The sequence below is a fragment of the Nicotiana attenuata genome, unplaced genomic scaffold (assembly GCF_001879085.1).
Source record: "Nicotiana attenuata strain UT unplaced genomic scaffold, NIATTr2, whole genome shotgun sequence".
Lineage (NCBI taxonomy): Eukaryota > Viridiplantae > Streptophyta > Magnoliopsida > Solanales > Solanaceae > Nicotiana > Nicotiana attenuata.
The window spans coordinates 52930-62565 of NW_017672474.1; the positions used below are offsets into that span (position 1 = coordinate 52930).

A 9636-nucleotide genomic window follows, 5' to 3' on the forward strand; every position below is an offset into this window, starting at 1 on the left:
CCTTGACTATATCAAGTACCTGCATGTCCAAATAATTGTATGCAACTGGGAAGGCGATTCAGAATTGGAAGCATGTAAGCATTGTGGTACATCTAAATGGAATCCTAACAAGAAAAAAAAAGCAAGCTGCAAAGGTTTTGCATTATTTTCCATTGAAATCAAGGTTGCAACGATTATTTATGTGTTGTAAGACTGCAGAACATAGATGGCATGCTTCAGGCAATAATGCTGATGGGTTGATGAGTCATCCAAGGGATGGTGAAGCATGGAAGATATTTGATCGGACTCATTCTGGATTTGCTTCGGATCCTCGAGACGTTCGCTTAGGCCTTGCTAGTGATGGTTTCAGTCCTTTTGGAACAAAGAGTACTACTTATAGTATTTGGCCAGTCTTCTTGATTCCATATAATCTTCCTCCTTGGATCACTACAACATTTTAGGCCTATAACCACACTTATTTTAGGTTACGCTTAGAAAGTGTAGCCAATAATATCTATGAGACCGCTTTTTAGGCGTGACCTTTGATTAGAGTCTTTGGCCACGGGTTTTAAAGCAACGCTTACAAAACGTTTTTAAAAAGTTTAAAGACTACGTTTTTTAATCGTTGCCGAATCATAATATTTTTGGCCACACTAATTAATTATATGACAACATTTTTTCAGCGGTACTAAATTGTCATACTAAATGTTACACTTTATAAGTATACCCTAAAGTTTCCTATACAAAATTTACCCTAAAAAGTTTTCCCCCAATATTACGCGTGCGGCTATTCTCCCCAATTCTAAAAAACAGTCCGTAGAAAGTACCTTTTAGGAATAAGCCAAAAAATAAATTAAAACCTAGTATTCAATCTTTTCCCAATCTCAGGTCCAAGACGCAAATACCTTCATCTCTTTCTGCAAATTCTTCCAACCTCCCATTGAGTATGACCAATCATCTTCCCTATTTTATTTAGACTTAATACTCAAAATTATGCATATATAATCCATCTGATTGAGAATATTTATTTTATTTCTTTTTTGATATATGATGCATTTGATTTTAGTTGATTATGGCAGAGGGGACAAGAAGATTGTCAATGGCAAACACTTCAATCACTCCTTTAGGAATGTAAGTTTCCTGAGTCAAACTTTTGATTTTGCAGGTTTTCATAGTTTGTTTTCGTTTAGGTTTTTAAATTTTCTCTCTTTTTTTTTTTTAAATTTATTAATGGGGTCAAAAGAAAGTAGTTTTTGGTGTTATATGAAGTTTGGGTATCTTTGTACACACACACACACAGAGTTTTCAACTTTTTTTTTTTATTTCAGATTTTTGGGCTGAAAAGAAGTACTAATATTTAAATTGAATTTTTGGGTATCAAAGTTTTCAACTTTTTCCTAATTTCGAATTCTTGAACTGAATGAAACTATTTTTTTGCGTAATTTAGGTATCAAAATTTTTAACCTTTTTCTCATATTCATGGTTTCATGTTTATTATTTTTCCAATTCCTTTGAATACTGATGGGAATTTGATCCCTATGTTAGTATGATTATGAGATACTGAAGGGTATCTATTTTGAATTTTTATTTTTAAATTAGTCAATGAAGCTGATTAATTGGTGGATTTTGGACTAATAAGAATGTATTCAGTTGAGTAATATCTTAACTCCTTGCCTAAAGAAAATTATATTACATCATGTCTTTGTTGTGATAATCCTATTAATTTTACTTCTTTTGTCGAAGAAGATTAGTCAACGCTCGAGAAGATCTGTGGTGGACGTGAAGTTGAGTTTGGCTTAGCATAAGTGTCATGTTTAAGTAAGAAAGTCTTATCATTTTACAACACATTATTTTGAAAACTTACTCTTGACATTTAGCATTTATTTGTACAATATAGTTAATACTTAATTATTATTATTATATATTTACTTTTAGGAATTCAAATGTTCCTAATCCAAGCTAAGTAATAGTAAGTCATGCTGCAAACGAAGATTTTATTAGCTACTCAAGTTGCAATAGTAAGTTGTGCTGCAAGCTAAGATTTTATTATTATATTTCCATTCTCTTTAGCTGAATAATACTTTTTGCGGAGATGCTACATGGACAATTCTTCTTTGTTCTTATGATTATTCCGTTCAAAGCTTTCTGAATCCTTTGCATTAGCATTTTTATGCCCCTACTACAATTGCATTACAACCCTCCCACCCCCGAATGACGCAATTGTTCTTGTCATTATCAGATGATTGCTACAAGTTAACATAATAGTGGATAATGCATTATCATATAATTGTTACATATTTCTGAAAAATGTTGTTGTGAATGCTGTTCAGTATTGTTTCTCTTTGGCAGTCTGAATTTTTAAAGCTTCAGAGAAACACCAGACGATGCATTTAAGGCAGTATTTGAAAAGGAATATCCTGGTCGAGTTAGATGCTATGGTAGATCGGTGACGACAAGCTCTCTGAAAAAAGACGAGGAAATCAACAAGCTTAAACAGAATCATGCCAATGAAATTATTTCTATGAAGGAATAATTGAAAGAAATGAGGAGAGAAGAAAATGCAATTTTTTTAGTCAATTGATACAAAACAATTCTGGATTTAATATTTAAAATATACCAGGGTGTGCCGGATCTAACCTTCATTCACCTGTTGATGCAAGTAGTGCACGGAATGTGAGAGCGCAAAATCTTCCCCACTCTTCTGGCTCAAATCATGCGCTGAGTCTTGAAAAGGTATTTGTATTCCTCAACCCCAAAATAAACAATTCAGCTTAACTTATACGAATATACTTTTCTAAAATATTTGCTTTCGGAATATTAAAACATTTCAAAGTGTGCTTGATTCTCAATTTTTCTTAGTCTGGGGTTGTTTTTCTTGTTGTTCACCTACTTCTATTTTTTAGAGTTTAATTTATTTGATACTTTAGGCAACACTTTGTAGGGGCGGCTAAAGACCTAAAATGTTGTAGTGAGTACCTTCCTAAATTATTAAAGAACTTGATTCTTTACCTTACTCCTTAGACGTAAACGATATAAACAATAAATAGCCTCTCTACATTTTCAAGGTATGGGCAAGGCTTGCATACACATTATCCTTCCTAGACCCTACTTGTGGGATTCTGCTAGGTTTGTTATTATTGTTGTTGTTGATATGGAATAAAGCTTGACAAGGAAATGTGTTCATGTGAAATAGAGATCAAATCTTTTCTAAAGGATGTTCTGGGGACTGGAAAAGATTAGCCTCGAGCAAAAGAATACAATTACATGGGATCTGCAATGAAGAGTGTAAAGGCTTTGCCATTTACAAGGTACTAGAAGCATGCTCTTGTGGAGCTTCGTAGTTTCATGAAAGTTCTAGTATATAAAATTGCTAGTTTATTCTTTATTTGTTGTTTGATATTTACTTGTTAAGGTGATGGTTCTTATTCATAGGACACTCTAGTTTGCAGTAAATTTAGAACTTTTTTTTCAGTTTTGACTATGGTATTATTGACACCAAAGCAATAGATTATCAGATCTAATTTTGTTAAACTTTTTCCTAATGCTTAACTAGCATAATCATTGCCAAGTATTTTTATTGTTTACTTTTGAAATGATATCGCTATTAATGAAGTTATCTCAATTTTCCAGTTTAAATGCTTGCTATCACAATAATGTTCTGCTCATTGTGATGTGCTTAATTCTATTTTGTGTTTGTTTTCTAAGGTGTCAATCTTTGGTTATTTCGGTTCAATGCCAACCATCTGAATCATTTCTGGCTTCAATTGCACTTCTTTTCTTATTATGACAATCACTTTAAATTGTTATGGATGCATAGTTTACCTAGTTGGCACCGTTCCTTCAATCCTTTTCCTAGGAATAAATCTTGCAGCTTCATGCTAAAGATTTGCAGCTTATTAGCAGCACATGGCAGTTTGATCCAACTAGATATCATTACTTAATTAATATTTCAGCTTGGCTTTTCTAAATTTATTGTGTATGCACATCAACTATGAGACTTTTTTGATCGCGTAACCATGTCTTTAATTTATTTAATGCTTTCATTTATTTGAACCCCTCCAACTTTATAGTACTCATATGATATTATCTATTTTGAGCTGACATAGAAATACAATTTTTTCACATTATTAGCATGCTATACAAACAGTGCATCTTTGTTTGTCTCAAATTGCAGTCTCGGAAGGCAAAAGCTATTGAAGAGAACAAAGAAAATACAAATGGGGAACTTAAGGTACAGAAACCTTCAGAAGTTTCTGCTCGTCTGAACAAGAAAAACTCACATGCTGCATAGATAAATGGGGAGATCAAGCTTACAAAATGAGTTACATAATCAAAAGATGATGTGAAGGGTGTAAAACCCACCATGTATCAGAAAAGAAACCTGTAGCTAAGGGCAACAATGTTTTTTTTAGTAGATGCTAGTTTCAATTGTTTAATGCGTTTAAAACATTTTCATGATACATACATTCAATTTGTTAAGTTCATTGCTAGGACGCAAGGTTGAGCAATTTGCTTTATAGTTAATGTAGTACATGATATATCTATATACTTTGGAAGGTCATAGCAAGTGTACTCCTTTGAATTTTTTTGGTTATTTGTTAGTTGATGTAGTGCTTGAGAATTCCATACTCTAGCAATGATCTTAAAATATATGATAATAATATATGTGTGGTAATAAATGTGATTATTAGATATATCTAAAAGTTATAATTTTATAACAAAGGCAACACTTTAAAAGTGTGTCATATAAGGTATCAATGGCACGCTTTATAAGTGTTGCTGTAGGACATGCAAAGTGTTGCTAGAAGGGTATATACGAATCGTGACCTTTGTATCTTATAGGCCACACTTTTGAAGCGTAGCTTCTAAAAGCGTGGCCTTAGAGAAAAGGTTACGCTAGTTTAGGCCACCCCTTAAAAAGCGTTGCCTAAAGTCAAAAAGTGTGGCCTTTGATCAAATGCCACACTTTTTGATATTTTAGGCCACACTTTTTTAGGGTGGCTAAAGGCCTAAAATGTTGTAGTGGATGTGTATGAAGCACACCTCCTTCATCTTATCAATGATTATTCCAGGCATGTGCATGCCTGGGAATAATATAGATAAATAAAATATCCATATTTCACATCAGAACATAAGGAATGAAACCAAAGACATAGTCCGCTTGGCTATGTGCTAACCTTTACATAGCCTACGTGGTTTGTTAAAGCAAGCTTAATCGAATTACATTAGTGATGTTGTTTATAGAGCATTGCATTTGCTGTCTTTAACTCTTTTTTTGGCTTTCGTCGCTCGGTATACTTTTTTACTATGTTGGAAAATGATGAAATTTGAAAAACACTTCAACATGTCAGATTCGTTTTGATGTTTTTTTTTTTTTTTTTTTTTTGCATTTTGGCTTTAATCACCACTGATTTAAATTGATCTTTCTTGGCATAAATTTAAACTAGAATATGTACCCGTACGATGTGCGGAGAGAGATAATAAAAATATGTGAATATTACAGATTAAATTTATCGACCGCAATCAAAACAATTAAAACAAAAAACAAAGAGAAGAATTTGATCGGGTAGTCTCTATAATTCTTTTTGGCCAGCCACCAAATCTATTTATTCACGTGACTTTTCATTTTATCCCTTATATGCTATCTATATATTCAAAGAAAAAAACCCTTAATTAAATAGTTAAATTATATCAATGCATTCGAACTTGATTATAAGAATAAAAATTCAAAATTAACACCTATTGTCTAATAAACTTTCAAAAGGCTACGATTAGTATGAGATTTTTAACATGGAATTTTCTTAACTGATACGTTCACAACCATTCCATGTTCATGTTGCTTCAACATACTCTGCACCATCATATAACACTGACAAGATTGCTGCTTCCTCAAATGAAATATGAAAAGTAAATATAAAATATAGCGGTATCTGTTACCCCTTTTGGTTTAGGAAATGGGGGGGGGGGGGGGGGGGTGTTGGTTAAAATCGCTTTCATGTTGTTGTTTAAGAATAGCTCAAGAAAAGAATATCTGTAAATCTTTTCTAACAGTTGCAATTTCTACAGGTTTTCTAGGTAGGTAAACATGAGAGACGGGTGAGGAGCGGAGTCACAAAGCTACCTATTTTTGAAAATGCACTGGCTAGATTTAGTTGTACTTAGTTTCCACATAAATATACACAGTGAAATTAATTTGACAATACTACTTTATGTTATTCCGTATAAGTTAAATTACAAAAAAAAATTTCGTTTCCAAATTCAAGGAAGCGCAGAGTAACTTCTTGCCAAATTGCCTTCCTCTCCATGTTCTGTTCTGGCTCCCTCCTGGTCATATGCCGCTGACAAGATTGTTGCTTCCTCAAATGAAATATTTTTTGGCTTCCTTGCCACCAATTCCTCCTCAACTACTATAAATTCTGTAAATGCCCCCATCTGCTTTATTTTATCAATAGTAAAATATTGAGTACTCCCATATACATCATAACATATTCCAAGTCTTGATACAAAATCTCCTATTTCCATCGCAGTGTACTTGGTGTCATGACCAACTTAGAGTATCTCAACTCTAAGTTGTTTTTACAAAATAGGGTCCTATCAAGTAATGACAACTGCTAAGTACAAATTATATATGTTTAAGCTACAAAGTTTATCGTAACTGCTTTTCTGTTTCAATTATTTTCTGTTTCATATATGCTCCGACTATTAAACAAGTACTTTTTGTGTTGCTTACCTGAAATTTCCATCTTGTGTATTTCAATTGTTCGCTTCTACAACAAGCATGTAATCTTCGTTATCACATTCTTCCCTAAAGATATGTAACCTTCTAATTTATAACATGTTTATTTGTTTGCAGATATTTTTGGCCAAGAACTAATAGAAAAAGGACTAGAAAGAAGGCCAAAGACCGCATATGTAAATAGTTGTATCATACATGTTGTAACTGTTTTGGCACTTTAAGCATCCTTAATGTGATGCTCTTCGTGGACGCAAATAATGTATATTTTGTTCAAAATATATGTAAATTAAGTCTGTACCACTTAGCATAAAATATTGTCTACTAGATTCCATACTTACATCATTAAGAACCAAATTGAATAGAAAATCTATGTTACCCGTACAACATAGATTTACAACATGAATTATAGTCCCCTAGGGGATTATTCCAAAACGGGATTATCCCTGTTTGGTAGCGATAACTACTGGCAGTTGTATTAATAAGAATCGAAAATTTTCGAGTTAGGGTTTTGATGGATGAAATTGGGGGAATATTTTTTTTTGTTGGTAGTGTTGTAGAATGATTAGGAGAAAAGAGAACAAATTCTGGGAAAAAATTAAAAGAAGAAATCGTTTGGAGAAGTTAATTATTTTTGAAACTTCAACTAATTACTGGTCCTTTTTATAGATGGCAATCTCAACGCTTACATTTGTTGAGACGAACACGGAAAATTACATGTGTTTTCGTCTGTTATATGTATGAGATATAACTGCTATATACGATTTGTTCTAGTGGAGTATACTATACTATTTCACCTTTCTCTTTTTCCTTTTTAGTTCTCTAGCTTTGTTCAACTACTAAATATTTGAAATATCAGTAACAAGACTTACAGTATAAGTACACATAATAAAAACTTAAAATATTATATTATATTACTATAAAAAAAAGTTGAAGTTAAGTGGGTCAACTGCCTTGAAATGAAAGAGCAACGAGTATTTAAAAACCAAATAGTCAAGGTTAATCAAATTCAAATAGAGAGAACTCAATTTATGAAGTTGTTATCCACACAGAAAGTTCCAGTAAAGCATGAGAATCATGTGAATATTAAGCAATAACTCTACAGTGAGCTACTGTTTATTCTTTTAAACATAATTAAGTAGTATTTCTTATCTTTTCTCTCTCCTTATTTTGAAGCTTCACCCTTTTTGTATTGTTCCTTATTTTGAGTTTTCTAGGTTGGTGAAGAGTGGGGTAAGTTAGGCAGATTGTTTGTGAAGAAAGTAGAGCAACATTTGCCTATTGCGTGTTTCAAAAGAGTAATAATAAAAAGTACTCATTCTGGAATAACAACAAAAAGAGATCATAATAAAGAGGCCATAAAATTGAAATTAGGACGCTAAACTTGAATTTTCCTTTATTTCAAAAAACATTGCTAATAAACAGAAAAGAAAAAAAAAGAATTCTTTATATTCCTATCAAGGACTCAATCTTTATAAATGAAAATAATGCACAGTTCTGGATCATAACTGCTATAGAAATATGAGATTTAACTTTGTCATCCGGAAATAAGTATAGATCTTTGATGTATTCAGAATAGCAAGAATCATGCCATAAGCTTAAGAAACTTTTTAATAAACAGATACATGTGGATGACATTTTCATGTGGCTATATGCAAGACTGTGTTGCCCTTCGTGTCGCGCTCAATGAATATTGAGTTGTCACTATTCAGTATTTCCTCCTCGACCAAAGAAGTATCTTGACCAATAGTCATATGAAGAGCAGTTAGATATTTTTTATCTTTATGGATATTGTATCTGGATCTTGCTCCTTTAGTGCATTTACAATATGTAAGCAAATACTTGGCAGTTGTGTTTAATGCAGTCTTTCCATTCTTCCTAACAATATTGTGTACTGATAGTATAACGGAGGACAATAACTTCAAATCCTAACTACTGCCAGTGACCCCAATTTACTTTTATCTAATCCAATTATGAGACATAACAGGTTGTTTCTAATATGTTAATAACCAAAGTGATTCTGTAGATTTAGTGTGGATTGGGTCCGCGGCCGGAACTCCGTTGGGATCGACAGGAGGCACCTCGTTACCCGTACCATGTTGTTGTTCTTTCCATGATGATCGGACTCAACATCCATGTTTAGAGGGCCAGATAAGGAGTTCGGCATTTTAAAGTTTGACCTAAAATTAAAGACATTTCAAAGAACAAGTGAAAAATAGGGTGTGTTATGGGAATTTGTATCCAATTGCCACTATTATCCTTAGCCCCATGGTGGGGGCCAAACTGTTTACCCTAATATAATAATTGAATTTGTAAGTGGTTTTAAGTATACGGGGATTAACTTGATACAAAAGGTAAAATGCGTCGAATTAAGCAGATAAACATATATTAAATTATCAAACCACTTAAGGAGAGTGATTATGAAATATCCGCCCTTGGTCAGGACTCACAGTAATTAAACACTAATGAACAAGAATAAGAACTTTAAATAACAAAGAAAATAACAATATATTGTCTTGGTATGCGTGCGTTACAATATGGCCTATGAATAATCAAACCCCTTCCCCTTTATATAGTAGAGGAATCCTACTCTAGGTAAAATTTCATTAAAGGTAAAAACCTTCCGTTTAACTAATCACTGGATTTCCGCCGGTAAGTGCCGAGATCCACGCCGTGATACTTGGTTGGTCACAGAAATTACGGCCTTCCGTTAATCGTGTTTAGCTTTCTAAATGGTCATTATTTTAATTACATAAAATATAATCATTTCATAGAGAGTAATCCACAACTTATGAAATAAAATTATAATCTTGTAATAGATGCCAACTACATTACGAAATGGTAGTTTACTACAATGCTCAAGAATATTGCAGTTGCTTACAAATAAGAATTAATTGGTTTTATAAATTTTGGAAAAGATTGAG

The 9636-nt window shown here is 32.8% G+C and overlaps 1 long non-coding RNA gene across 6 annotated transcripts; it reads left to right on the forward strand.

The window, feature by feature from the left end:
• Positions 1-747: 747 nt before the first annotated feature.
• Positions 748-4573, forward strand: LOC109213347. Of its 6 annotated transcripts, none has more exons than XR_002065995.1 (5): positions 748-923; positions 1046-1110; positions 1726-2712; positions 3173-3287; positions 4154-4573. It is a non-coding gene; the product is annotated as an uncharacterized LOC109213347 (long non-coding RNA). The 6 variants fall into 6 exon arrangements; XR_002065999.1 differs by having other exon boundaries at positions 1059-1110; XR_002065997.1 differs by having other exon boundaries at positions 748-1110; positions 1726-1997; positions 2329-2712; positions 4154-4540.
• The last annotated feature ends 5063 nt before the right edge of the window (positions 4574-9636 follow it).